Source organism: Protopterus annectens, chromosome 1.part2 (assembly GCF_019279795.1).
Source record: "Protopterus annectens isolate FY-2018-M chromosome 1.part2, PAN1.0, whole genome shotgun sequence".
Lineage (NCBI taxonomy): Eukaryota > Metazoa > Chordata > Ceratodontiformes > Protopteridae > Protopterus > Protopterus annectens.
In genome coordinates this window covers 1,057,240,760-1,057,255,312 of record NC_056727.1, presented here as the reverse complement: position 1 = coordinate 1,057,255,312, position 14,553 = coordinate 1,057,240,760, and positions in this window count along the sequence as shown.

Sequence of the window (14,553 nt, the reverse complement as noted above, 5' to 3'; positions counted from 1 at the left end):
CTACATATCTTGGTCAAAAAGGGAAGAATGCTACAACTTGAATATGCTAGACAAGGCCTTAGGGCCATTAGCGTAGTAACCTCCTATGACCCTATGAATTTAAGGCCATTATGGTAGTAACCTTGTATGAACCTATGAAGCTATGAACCTATGCAGGCCTGCCAACATCCTGTCACACACACATGGGCTGCTGATTTAATGAACTATAAACTCAGGTGCAGCTTGCAAAAATCAGACTTGTGCCGTGGCATTTGTGTTAAGAACTACTGTGCTCTGCAGTCTGTGTACTTTTATAGGTAGGGCTTCTATTGTCAATGCAGTCAACTGTGCATGTGTTTGTGTGTGTGTGTGTGTGTGTGTGTGTGTGTGTGTGTGTGTGTGTGTGTGTGTGCTCGTGCTTGACATTACTGAGAGCCTTTTACTGCAGCATGTGGAACGCTGTTATTACCATATTCTCAACAGACTTTGCTGATGTCATCAGCTATATCAGATGTCTGGATATGCAGTCATCCCACCAGGTCATGGTCAGACACTGGCATGGAGGCCAGTCAGACATGACCTCATCCTATACCAGAAGGATGACAGTGACATGACTTTTACTCTATCCACATGATTTGTAGGCCCTGTGTTATCTTCCTGAGAAAGCCCTGTGGTCTCCCCAACTGCTGCATGGGTCTGTAGAGGTACATACAAAAGAGAGCATTATATTTTATTACTGTTCTGATGGGGTTTGATTCCAGTGCTGTCATACAATCCTAAGATATGAATATGATGGAGTGAGTTATGATGTGCACCATACATTTGTCTTGGAAGATCATTAAAGAAAGAGGTTAGAAATTAATGATACATGTTGCAGTTTCTGACATCAACACTCTTACAACAGCATTCACTATAACATTGTGAAAGTCTGATGCTACCAACTGTCTAACTTTCAAAGGCCAGTATAAGTCAAAGGTACAACTACCAATTCAACAACACAAATGCATATATACTAAACACTAAGTTAGCTATGCACCCTGAGTATCAGACTTAGCTTTTGCATCCCTGACTCCAAATATAAAAAAACAGGGATATGGCACAGTTATCATCAGTTATACAGGGTGTTGTGTGTGGAGGGGGTGGTGGTGTCAGGAAGCCTATGTTAACAGTGAAGGTCAGTGAGTGACCAGTAGAGAAGAAGTAGCCAGACACTGGAATAAAACAATAAATGGCCAGTGAGACAAACTGAGTAAGTGTGTGGGGACCTTCAGGTGAAACTATTGTATGAGTGTCTGCATGAACACAGCCAAGCTCTGTGCTACGTCTACGTCTTTATCTGCCAGACAGGTGTGATCCATACATGGTAGAGGTGGCAGTTCATTATTCTCATACCCAAAAATGAGAAGTGTTTCTGCCAGGAGTTACACTGGCATGTCCACGCCCACGGTCAGATGCATTGCTGCTACCTGAAGTTGAATGATGTCTGCTGGATGAGTTCCCTACAAGGGGACAGACAGGACCATGACCTCATGTCCTGACATATCTAGATGTGGACAGCAGACTCACTGACAGAGCACTGCAACTACTGCCACTATGGGAGCTTGAGCAGTCCACATTGGCTGACAGCAAATGATGTGGCTGACCTACAGCCATGAGGATGCTGCTCCCCTCCCAGCAAAATTTCCATCACAGACACTGCTTGTTCCATGACAGTTGCCCCTTGGTCCATCACAGACACCCCTTGTTCCAATGTGTTATTCATCTGATGCAGTGAATCAGCAACACAGTTGAGGTAGTCATAGATGCCAGACTGTGCCACATCCAGAACCCTGAGCATTTGTCTAAGACGAGTATGGGATTGTGCCTGTGCCTCCATGATGGCCCTAAACATACATTGCGTGGCATGGGAGTTGACACCTGCCCCAGGTGGAGGAGGGACAGCAGGCCCTCTCCATGCACCCCATCAATCCTCCTGTGTGACACCTTGCCCACACTTTGGCTACAGACAGACTCAACAGGTGATGAATCCACAGTAACCTCACTTCCATGATCAATGTCCTCGCCTTCCACCTGTCCATTATCTGTGCCCTCAGTGGACTGGGTTGGTGTAGGCCTACTGGCTGTGTCCAATGCAAATGCATGGGATGGCTGTATGTCAACCTCTATGTCAAATTCAACCTGTGCACCCCCAAATGTACCTCAGTTTGTTCAACTCATTATCAGAGTCTGCAGATCCACTGTCATTGGGTGGTACAGGGCCAACACTCCCACTCTCATGATCACCTGTGGTAAACAGCATGAAACACAGGGATACATTAACACTTCCAATACTATTGTGCAATATATGTTAACAAATTAACAGTGCTGCTACTATTACAGAAAGTACAGTAATACAGACAACGGGCCTCAGATCAAAATCATAACTATAATATTTCTTTCAATTGCTCAGCACTACTAACATAAAATTATTTGTCTTTCCATCTGCAGAAGACATACTGCAGTGTACTTCAGACAGTCTGGGAAGATGTTAAGGAAGAGGTAAGGGTAACATCATCACAGTTATATGTAGCACAGGGGGCAATACATTTATCCCTGTATATGTACATTAACGGTATTTGAACAAGAACATGGATGAGAACTCCAAATAAGGTTATAACTGTCGCAATCGTCAATTCCCCACCAAAACAAGACAAGCTGATACAGAATTCAATTATTCATTTCAATTGTTTTACTAAGCAACAGTATTCAGTTGTTGAGATATCAAAGCTTACCTGGAAGCTCCTCCTGGGATGTCATTGCTATCTTGAAAGGTGCTGCGCCCACAGCCAGAACATGCTATACTAAACTGTCCTGGGATCTGCCCAAATCTGTCAGATTGGCCAGAAACTCTTCATTGGGGGTTAATGGTGCTTCCTTAGCATGCCCTATGCTGGTAACCATTTGGTCACAGCCCACTGCAGCTGCTCGCATCCTTGCAGATGTTATCATGTCAGTAGCCCTGTGGTGCACCTGTTCTTATGTTCTGCCATGGCCACCCACGGCACTGACATAATGAACAATCTGTTGTCATTTTTGTATCCTATAGGCCTTATCTCCCTGTCCCTTTTCTAGGAGAAAAGCAACATTTTGCCAAAATCCATTGAATATGACTTTACTTTCAGTATCCTTAAAGGGGATTCCCCCTAGATTGACACACCTGAGTGATATACTTGTAGGTGTCCTAAAAGACAACAGAGGTAAAATACACATAAGTATCACATACCTAGTTAATTGTTTCCAGATGAAACAGAAAAGGTAGCCAGTCAGTATTACCCACTTAAGAAACATAAAACAGTCCAGACATTTGAAACACTAACAACAGGCAGATGCAAAACAAGGAGAGTAACAAGAGCAGCATATCCTTGTTTGTGCCAGAACAGTCAAGTCACATTTACCCCCCCCACCCAAAAGAACAGTCCATTCTTGTCTGTGCCATAACATTAACTCATCCTTGCCCCCTCCCAAAAAAAAGAACATGAAAATGACCCATTTTGCTAACAAAACATCTTTGAAATGCTAAAAGTGCTATCCAAGGATCTGTCCCTGACACATTTGTACATATTTATCAAACAGTATTCCATTTTCACCTATTGTCAATCATGTATACCTCTGAAATGGCTTGACAGACATGCCTATGACATCAGTACACATCTAATAATGCATACAGATAAAAGAGTAAAAGCCTTTGCTTCACTCTAGTCTTACATACATTCCAACATATGCAGTATGTAGGTGACAAAAGGGTATCATTCCTGCTTAGGTTGAGTACTCCTCCATACAGATATATCCTGAAGACAAAGCATTTTTGCAGTCTTCTAAACATATACAACTCTCCTCACCATCATTTTGACTAGTTATGTTTGTTTTTTTTGTAATGGTGTAGATTATTAATGGATTGTACCTGTCTTTGTCTGTGTTTCAGAGATGCACATTACAGCATAGGCAGCTGATTTTCATGCTAATCAACCAATCCAACACAGTGGTGCTATTCTACAAAGTTATAATGCATCCATGTAGACTCCACACTGGTTTCTCTTGCAGATGTTAAAATGTTTGGACTTCAGACATGGAAAGTCTACACATACAGAATGTTATGGCCTGCTGCTGCTTTAATCCATTTCTATGTGCAAGAGGATAAAGTCAATGCTATTTCTGCTGCTAAATGGTCTAGGATGGTAAAGAAAAGAGTTATCATGCCACATTTAACTTATCGCAATATACATGATGTGGAAATTGTAGAGTGCTACAGGCTGGACAGGAACATAGTACAGGAACTCTGCAACATCTAGCACCCTCAACTTGGAGCCAGAGCCAACTGTGGGGAATCCATCCCAATGGAGACTGAGGTATATGTAGCCCTTAGAATATTAGCTACAGGTACCTTTCAGACACCAACAGGGGACATGCTGGGGGTATCACAGGTATCAGCATCCGGGATCATCTATCAGTTCCTGGATGCTATCCTCCAACATGCCAGTGAGCACATATATTTTCCCCATAGTTCTGTGGAGAGGGCCGGAGAAATGCAACAGTTGTAGCAGGTAGCTCAATCCCTGCAGTACTGGGTGCCATAGATTGCACTGATGTAGAAATGATGACACCACCTGGGGAACAGGTTAAGCTGTACATTAACAGAAAGGACTACCACTCTATCAATTGGAAGCCATGTTTAATATCAAGGTAATCATGTTGAATGTGTTTGCTGTCACACTTGGCAGTTACCATAACTCACATATCTGGCACATCTCTCAACTGTACCAGATGTTTGCTAGGGGGCTATCCCACAGGGTCATCTACTGGGAAATGCAGGCTATGCACTGAATTGTGGCTGATGACACCCATCAAAAATGCATACACACCCATGGAAGAATGCCATAATGGTGCACATGCTCAGACCAGAAATGTCATGTGTTTCACCTGCTGAAATGAAAGTTCCAGAGCCCAGATACATCTGGGGTGCCTTGTAGAACAATCCACAGACATGCACAGAAATCTTCACAGTATGTGCCATGCTACACAACATAATCCTGAGGGAACAGCTGCAGCAGGTTCAGCAAGGGGAACGGGCACACATGCTGCCACCAATGCCAAGGTCACTTCAGCCACAGGCAGATGAGGAGTCAAAGGGGGAAACCCCAGCTGCTGTGGGTGCAGGCAGACCTAGGCATGCTCAGCATACTATTGCATTGGCTAAGAGACAACGCATAGCATACTCACTCAAAATGTACGATCCTAAAACCTTCCTCCTACTCACATACACAGAGTAACATCAATGCCAGACAACTAATACAGCCTTTACCTCCACATGTATTGTCTGTGTACTGCATACATCAGACAGAGTCACCACTGGACTAAACTGTGGCAACTGCTGCATTTACAAGGTAAGTCCTGAATCTGGAGTGTATTACTTAAAAATATTATGGCATATCCTTGTATTTTATCAGCTGTTACAGTAAGCAAGTACAAGGTGGGAGATTTGTACAAACAATAACGTAACATGTGACATCAGAGACTTATTTGACTTATAAATGTCCATTAGTAAGTAGTAGGCCTCAGGCATCTAAGAGTCACACAGCCGTACCTCTTAAAAGTACTGATTATCACTGCATGCCCTCAGTTTAGCACCATACATTTGTACTAGGAAATCACTAAAGAGAGGAGTCTGAAAGTAATGACACACATTGCAGTTTCTGACTTCACAACCTTCACATGATCAAAGAGGCAGAATACAAATGAAGAAGAGTAACGAGCAGAATATCCATGTTTGTGCCATAACAGCAAATCACGTTTGCTTGCAGCAAAACAACAGTCTGTGCTTGTATGCGCCATAACAGTAACTCAGATTTGTTCCCCCTCAACAAAACTTTTATACCCATCCTTATATGTGGCATAAAAGTAGCTCACCTTTGTTCCCTCCCAAAAGAACGGTCTGTACTTGTTTGGGCCATCCAACCTGGCCTTCAGTTGCTGGCAAATGCATATCATATTATTGTCAGTTATTATCCTCACACATTTTAAGGCCAATGATATAGCTTGGGTTACAAACTACATCTCTCAGGGTACTTGGCAGATAAATGATGAATGACCAAGAAGAATGGAAAGGTAAGACAGATGTGTAAATATGCCAGCGATAAGCATAACAGGTTGTGTGCTCACTAAGTACACTTACATCAAAATACAAGTGTGAAAATAACAGTTCTATAGTCTGATATCAGTGTACATTCTGTTGTAGCTAGTTGTGTTGTGTGAAGAATGACGTCAGTACTTTGGTGTTTGTGTAGCAAAGAGAATAAGGCACCCATCCTGTTTTCTGAAGGTGCATTAAAGTGAGAGTGGAAATGCAGACTTGTGTAGACATAGCTCATGTGTGCTAACATTTTCTACTGTGTATATGCCATAAATTGCTTTTCCTCATTTCAAATATCTCTCCTTTTTTATTTATTTTCTTTTATAATAACTAACACTACAAACCTGTCAGAGAAAACACAATTTGTGACAAATGAAGACGAGGTTGGATGTTAGTGAAACAGAAGCCTATTGAGCACTGCTTCCTTGCATTTCCAAACCTGACAGACCTAAATGTAACACTTTATATGTCTAACCTGACACACCCACCTGATGTTAGCAATCACAGTTGCCATCCTTCTAACCTGACACACTCCATTTGATGTAACCAATCACAGCTGCTCTCCCTCTACTCTGTAACATCCACCTGATGTAAAGAAGCACAGTTGCCATCCCAGTAACACAAAACAACACAAACACAGGGGGAGTGCTTACACAATGTGAGCATCCCTGCAGGGAGCCAACATTTTTGGATTCAGCAATTCTAATATGTTTGGACATCATTTGCATCTTCACTGTGTTAAAACCCTGGAAACTACACAAACTTCTACACCAAAAGGCAACCATGTAGCTAGGGAAACTGAAGGATAACTGAATGTTGAACACAGAACGGATATTACTTTGCTGCAAACCTCTGGTTGTATCAATTTTCTAAGTTTGTTAGAGCAATGATTTCAACAGTTACACTAATTGTGGCCCTTTCCCCCCATTATTTATGTCTTTGTCCAGATGTCTTGCCCTAAGAGGTTGAGAGGTCTGCTAGACTTATGATGTGTACTGTTCCTTGGGGGGGGGGTGTTGCTGCAAAGCTGGTGTCCTCCGTTTTCTAAGATTTTAAGAGCAATATTTATAAATTGTCCCTAGTTCTGGCCCCTTTTCCCTCTCCATTATTGATGGCTTTGTCCAAATTTCCTGCTCTAAGAGGTTGAGAGGTATGCTAGATTTAGGATCTGTACTGTTCCTTGGGGGTGTGGTACCAAAGCTGTTTTCTGGAAAGCCAGTGTCCTCTCAGTTTTCTAAGTTTATAAGAGCAGTCTGGCCCCTTTCCCCACCCTGTTATTACTGGTTTTGTCCAGATTTCCTGCTCTAAGAAATTGAGAAATCTGCTAGACTTACAATGTGTACTGTGCCTTGGGGTGGGGGGTGGGGGGGGGCAGCTAAGCTGCTTTTTGCAAAGCCTGTGTTCTCTCATTTTTCTAAGTTTGTAGGTGCAATATGCAAAAAGTATACCTAGCTCTGGCCCCTTTTCCCACCCCATTACTGATGGCTTTCTTCAGATTTCTTGGTCTAAGAGGTTGAGTGATACGCCCTGTAGTGCATTCCATGCATACTCCTCAACTGCCCAGATGGAGTTTTGCAGCATATTTTTGGTGTGTTCCTCGTAAAATATGTGATTTTTTTTTGCAAATCACGGGGATGATCTGAGGATAGACATCACTAAATAATGACATACATTTGAGCTTCCGACATCAAATCCTTCATAAACTACATGTTAACAAAAACCCTGTTCTAGCGGCTTGCTAAGTTTATATGAACAATATTTAAAATGTATCCCTATTATTGTGACTTCCTCCCCCTTTTGTCAGGCTTTGTCCAGGAATTTCAGCTGTAACAGGGTTGAGAGGCATGGTTCTGTGACTGTATTCGAAAAGTGTTGATTAGCATACCACGATGTTTGCATAGTATCTGAATGGTCACAAATGTTTCCCCATGGGTGTGCACCTCTACAAGGTGCTTACTGAATTTAAAATCTCCTGCTCCCGTGTCCCTATCACTCTGCGATGGGGACACGGGAAATAACACTGTTAGCATTATTGAATTACTCACCAAATCTAAAGAGGGTGCTGTTTGTGTGAGCGTACTGATGATTAAGTAGCATATATTCATGTTGCAACACACAAAAAAAGGTTGTGGTAATATCACATTGTACATACTTTGTTTTATAAAGTTTCCTTTTCATGTTGTTTTTTTTTCTATCATCATCATTTGCATGCCATTTGGCATTGTACACTCCTGAATATGTCTTAACAATGTTTGTATGCTTCAGCCCCTGCTGGCTTCCTATTGGAACCACTTCATTGTACATAGAATGACAGATTAATTATCAGAAAAAATAACAGTAACACACCACAGAGATGTTAAAAATGGGCCAAAAATACAACATTCTTTGTCTGTCTATAACCCTGTTTGCCTGTCTCTCTCTTCACACTTCTGTGTCATCACTTTTTATTGTTTCATATTTATTATGCAACAGTACATTATGGGATTTTATAACTGTCATGAGGGCAATAAGGACTAATACATATACTTTCTGCTTTGCTTCAATTTGTTTTCAGATTTGAACTTTGTGAGGTAAGAGTTCCTATATGGTATGATAAGAGAATACTCAGATTAGTAGATTTGATCTGGAATACTGTCCTGATTCAAATCCATATGTACACCATGTGTTTTTGAATGTTTTGCATGATCCCCTGTGTGTAAGTGTTGGTTAAACATTTGATTAACACACAATTATCTTTCTACTGTATTAATCGGGTTGCTCCCTATCAGGGACACTGTTTTCTACAGATCATGACCAGATAATTATGATGACAAACTGAAGACTAACACAACACAATGCAGAAATGGACCATAAGCAAACCTCTTCCCTTGTTTTTATCCCATTATCCCAATTGCTCTTTTACTGGTGGTACATGTTATTTCATGTCTTACAGCTAAAGGTGAAGATTTTAATTTCAACCACAATGGCATGGCTCAGAGCTCACAAATGAAATAGAAATACAGACTGGTGAGACACTTTATGTAATATGTAGCAGGCTGATAGATATAATATACACCTTATGGGATGTTACACTTGTCCTTACTATGATGAAAGCTGATGCCTATGATTGCTCTTGTTTCAATCTGTTGTCAATATCCCTTCAAATGTGTCAGATCAACTAAAAAAATACTGAGTTCCTATGTGCTGAGCTGAGATAATCCTCTTCTCTGTACACTGTTATTTTTTACTGTCAAGGATTCAAATCCAGGCATACGTCATTCATTTATTTGATGTTTTCACATATTAAAAGCATGAGTGCAAGTGTGTGTTTTGCATATGTTTTCAAACAACAGTACCTTCCTTATGTTCTCATCATATTTCCACTTTCCTACATCATTTATTTACAGAGCAATATATCTGAAGTGTTCAGAGTGTCAAAGGTTGTACACATTTCTGCATGTTAATGTTTTTTGTTGTCATCCTTACCTATCTTGAAAATCATTGACAATTGGACGCATTAGGAAAAGCCATAGGTTTGATCTTGCAAATGTATATGTGCCAAAAAATGCTTGATACAACACAGCTCTAATATGTGCAGAAATAAACAATAATCTAATACCTTAGTATGTCTGTATGAGTATATGTCTCCAAATATTACCCTCTTCTTATGCCTTCTGTGTCAACAAATAAACCTCCTTGATTCAATACCGTTTCCATAGCCAAGTTTCCACCAGCAATAATATGCTTGGTCCTTCATGTGTATCATGATACATCTGTAGCATATGTAGCAAAATTCAAGATCTGCAACTGTCATGACAAATGTGTAAATGAGGACACATAAAGCATAACCATAACACATATCTGTTCTGTAGTCCAAATTCAGAAATGGTCATAAGTGTATACAGCATATTGGCATGAAGTTTGGCATGGAGCACCTCAGAATATTGTTAATTCTCATTCTGAGTTTAACACCTCTAGATATGATTATATGTGTGCTAATACTTTGGCATCAGCCACACAAATGAGCTTGCAAGCGGTGTGCATTAGGGAGAAAGTTAAAAAATTACAACAAAAAATTATATCAGTAGCTGAAGAACTTCTATGTGCGTTAATGGAATTTTGAAACTAAGGTATCTGAATGTCACTGTAATGTTTACTCAGTTAATTCAGTTTGTTAATGTATGTCTTTACTCCAATGGTTGCTCTTGCAACTTTGTTGCAATTGTGTGTAACATTTTCACATATCCATCATTGTTATTCATAAATGTGCTGTCACTTAGGAAGTGTCTGTTTGTGTTGTCAATGGACATAGTGCAAACATAAGCCAATACAACAGTGACACAGTATATAGTAACTATTTGCATGCAATCCTCCTGGGACAAGCTATCATGACTGCTTGCTTGACAGACCACTCTTTTACAATTGTGATCATCACTGACATCCCATGCTGTGAAACAGGTATATGCTGCTCACAGTAATGCAATGTACATGAATGACAGAATACAGATGTTATCAGAGAAGTATGCAATTACTTGGGATAAACACAGTGCTGATATGTTGTCCTATCCAGACACATATTGTACATTTGTCCCAAAATCAGTGACACACAGCTGCTGATATTCAAAACAGTGAAGTCTTAATACTTACAAATGGGTATCTTCATACCTTTAAAGTCAGATTCCTCCTGTGGTTCTTGCAATTTATACTGTGCACTCTAGATTGTACAACTAGTTAGGCAGGTGGTTCACATATAACAGTGGTGAACCTGTGTGTGTGTGTGTGTGTGTGTGTGTGTGTGTGTGTGTGTGTGTGTGTGTGTGTGTGTGTGGTTATAGTGTTAAATAAGTAAAGAGTCAACAGCAGTTCTGTCCACTTCTACCCAGAAGATAAATCTAACTTTGGACACAGCTCTCTCTGCACTTTATTGCTATTTTAACACAAACATCTTTTCTGCAACACTCTGATGAGATCATCCTGTCAAAAGTGTACTCTGTACTTTCAAAAGTCAGACTTCCCCTGTGGTTCTTGCAGTTAATACTGCATTCTCTGGACTGTGCAACTAGCTAGGTAGGAGGCTCAGATCTCCCAGTGGTAATGTGTGAATGTGGCTTAAATGTCAAGTACATATAGCTTCCTCCACAGATGTGCTGTATCTACTTCCACACTGGCGAAGCATTTAAACTGAGAGAGGATGCCTCTATCCTCTTATCCTACTTTTACCACAAACATCCTTTCTATAACACAATATTGAGACTATTCCCTTCATAAGTGCACTATGTCACTACAAAAGTCAGACTCCTTGTGTGGCACTTGCAGTTAATACTTTGTTCTTTAAGTGCTGTAACAAGATAGGTAGAGGTTCAAATCCAACATTGTTTAAATAATGTGACTGTGTGTACTGTCATGTACAATTGGCTCTGTGGCAACACCCTTTATGTAAATTTCCCCTTAGATGTATTTTCACTGACTAAGGGTTATCCTATAAATCTGTAGCATCCTCAGGAAAAACAGTTTTAGAAACACAATGATTACACCATGCTTTCAAAACTGAACTACCCCACAACTGTAGTATGACTTATTCTGTGGTCCTGACTGTTGATGTCTTCTCTAGACTGTGTGATCTTAATAGAAAGGTAGTTTGAATCCAGCAATGATTTACTATTATGAATGTGTTTCTCTTTTGTGCTGTGTAGAAAAGGCTTCTAATGCATATAGGATGTGTATTGGTGTAGTGTCATTGTGCTATTCAACTTCTTTCTTTTCTTTTTAGGACAAATATCACTCTATTAAGCAATGGTGATGTGATCCATTCAAATGTGCGCTATTACAATTGTAAACCAACATCTCATGTGGCACGTGTATTTCAGGCAATGTTCTGCATCATGTCATCTTAGGTAGTCAGTTCAAATCCAGCCATTATTCCTTAAGATTAAGTTGTATCAGTATTACTGTGAATGTGCAAGTATGTAACAATGCTGTCACATAGCTATCTGCTGTGTGTATATACAGCTGGGGATTCCTCTTACAAGAACTTTTGCTCATTTTTCACTGGAAATGTTTATTAGATACTAATGATGCCATCTGATGAACTTTGTGTTTCCTAAGTGAATTACTAAACCTTCTTCTGTGACATGATAAAATGAGACAATGTTCTGTACACTGGTGCCTTAATAAAGCATGTGTTCAAATCCAAGGTTATTTACACATTGTGCATGATTGGCATTCTGCTGTCACAGTGATGAGTGCATTACACATCACTTGTGTCTGAGTATATTTAGCATTAGGCAATGTTATGTGACAAATAGACATACAGCAACAGTCTTTTAAAGAAATTACAGGCACGCATTTCCCTTGCCACAATAACATGATGTCATGCCTTCAAATACTTAAATATCATACAGTGGTAGAAATGACTGTACCATGGTGGATTCATTCTTCACATTGTCATGTAACGTCTGTTTTCACAGAGTCGGGTGCTCAAAACCCATATTGAATTACTATAAGCCTTGTATGTCCTTATGCTTGAATGTCATCCACCACAGTTATAATGTGTACAATCACAGCTGGAGAGGCCTTCACCATCCCATTTACCTCATACAAATTGTTTGCCACACAATCATATGAGTTAATGACTTCACATTGGTGGAGTCTCACAGCTGTATTAAAAGGTCCACTGTGGTGAATGTGATTCTTACATATGTTGTTAGTTGGTGGACATACATAGCTTTATGTTAAATTCCAGCAAAGGATAACATTATATGCGTATGCTAATGTTATACAAACAAACTGCACCAAGTTATTAGTACCTGTTTTTAAACTGGACACAGAAATATAAACACATTTTGTAATTTCACATTAGTGAAACAGTTGGCTTGTGAATGTCATGGTGTGAATGGTCTTGTGGTGTGCATTGAGTATTGACTTATATAGCGTAACTACACAGACAGAGTGTGGTTCAATACTGGGTGTCCATGTTCAAGACAATGGAAAACACTTCCTTGGCAAAGAAACATTGATATTGGACTGCTCACAGCTGTGTGAACATTAACATGGGAACCTCTTTGTCATCATTTTGTAAAATTAATAGTGTACAAATTATCATCAAAAGTCCTTTCTTACTTCATACATTAATTTCAGTTATTTGTGACAAGCTTCATTGCTATCTCCATTGGCAGACACAGTACACAGCTGTGTGGACTGTGCAGTATAATAGGCAGGGATTTGAATTCGGTGAGATCTGTCTGTCAGGTAATTGTGTTAGACAGGAGTAGCTTAGACAAAGGAAATAGTTATGGCACAGTTGGAGGGCAGGTTTAGGGAATACATACCCATTAAAATAGAAAAGTGATATAAGCCTTTCAAGGGTGTTCTTGATGACACAAATGGCATGCCTATTTCTGTGGCATCAGTGGTTGATATTCAGCTTTCTGATATCTGTCCTGGTATGTTTTCAACTCTGGTAAGATGTAGATGTTGAGTATGTCATTGATTGCTCATAGGCATTACTTATTTTCCAAATAATAATGATCTGCATTGCATGTCTCCATCCAAACATTTATGTATTACTGTAATCCTTTTCTTCATACTATAGAACTTTATAGGACATGATGACTTAAGTAACATTTGTTACTGTATGGCATGATGTAAGATCATCATAAAGTGTGATTGGACCTGTCTAAGGACACTTTCTTGTGTGGTGTGTTTGTGTTGTGTAGTTACTATTATGGCAGTTTTCAATGTAATTTCTTGTTGGCATGCCCATTATCATCATGTAGTAGGTGAACACCATTTATGTCTGGAAGCCTAGAACTAATAACACATCATCAAATCTGTGCTGTCATTTGTCACTTGTTTATTTTGTGTGTTAATATAGGTTCATAGATTAGTACTAAGCTAACTGCCCTTGCGAGCCATTTTAAGCCTAGCCAATAATCCTTTGTGAGGCTCAAACCCCGCACCTTGTGTTTGCAAGACAAACACCTTAACCATTAGGCCACCCTCCCAACTTTACTGTCCCAATATTACTGTTTAGGATCTATATGACTATACAACACGTTTGCCTAACATGTTTAAAAGTAATATACTCCCATTTCTATGGCTTTCACATGACAAGAAATGGAAAAGATCATGCCCCTTTCTAATGTGAATGACACAACAGCTGCTGGGTTCATTTCTTCTTGTTCATATATGATAATGTGGAGAATATAGCATTACTGTTGGTTATCACAAATACATTCCCTGTATATACATCTCATGTGAAATAACTGCAATCTGTGCAAATATCCATTAATATCTACTGCCCTTGATAGCTGTTATATCAACTAAGTATTAAAATAACATTTATATCACAATTAATCCCATTTCTTACACTCTTGCTTTGTGTATCTCTCACATCCTTTGCTAGCATGTCCATTTTTATTTATGTGCAC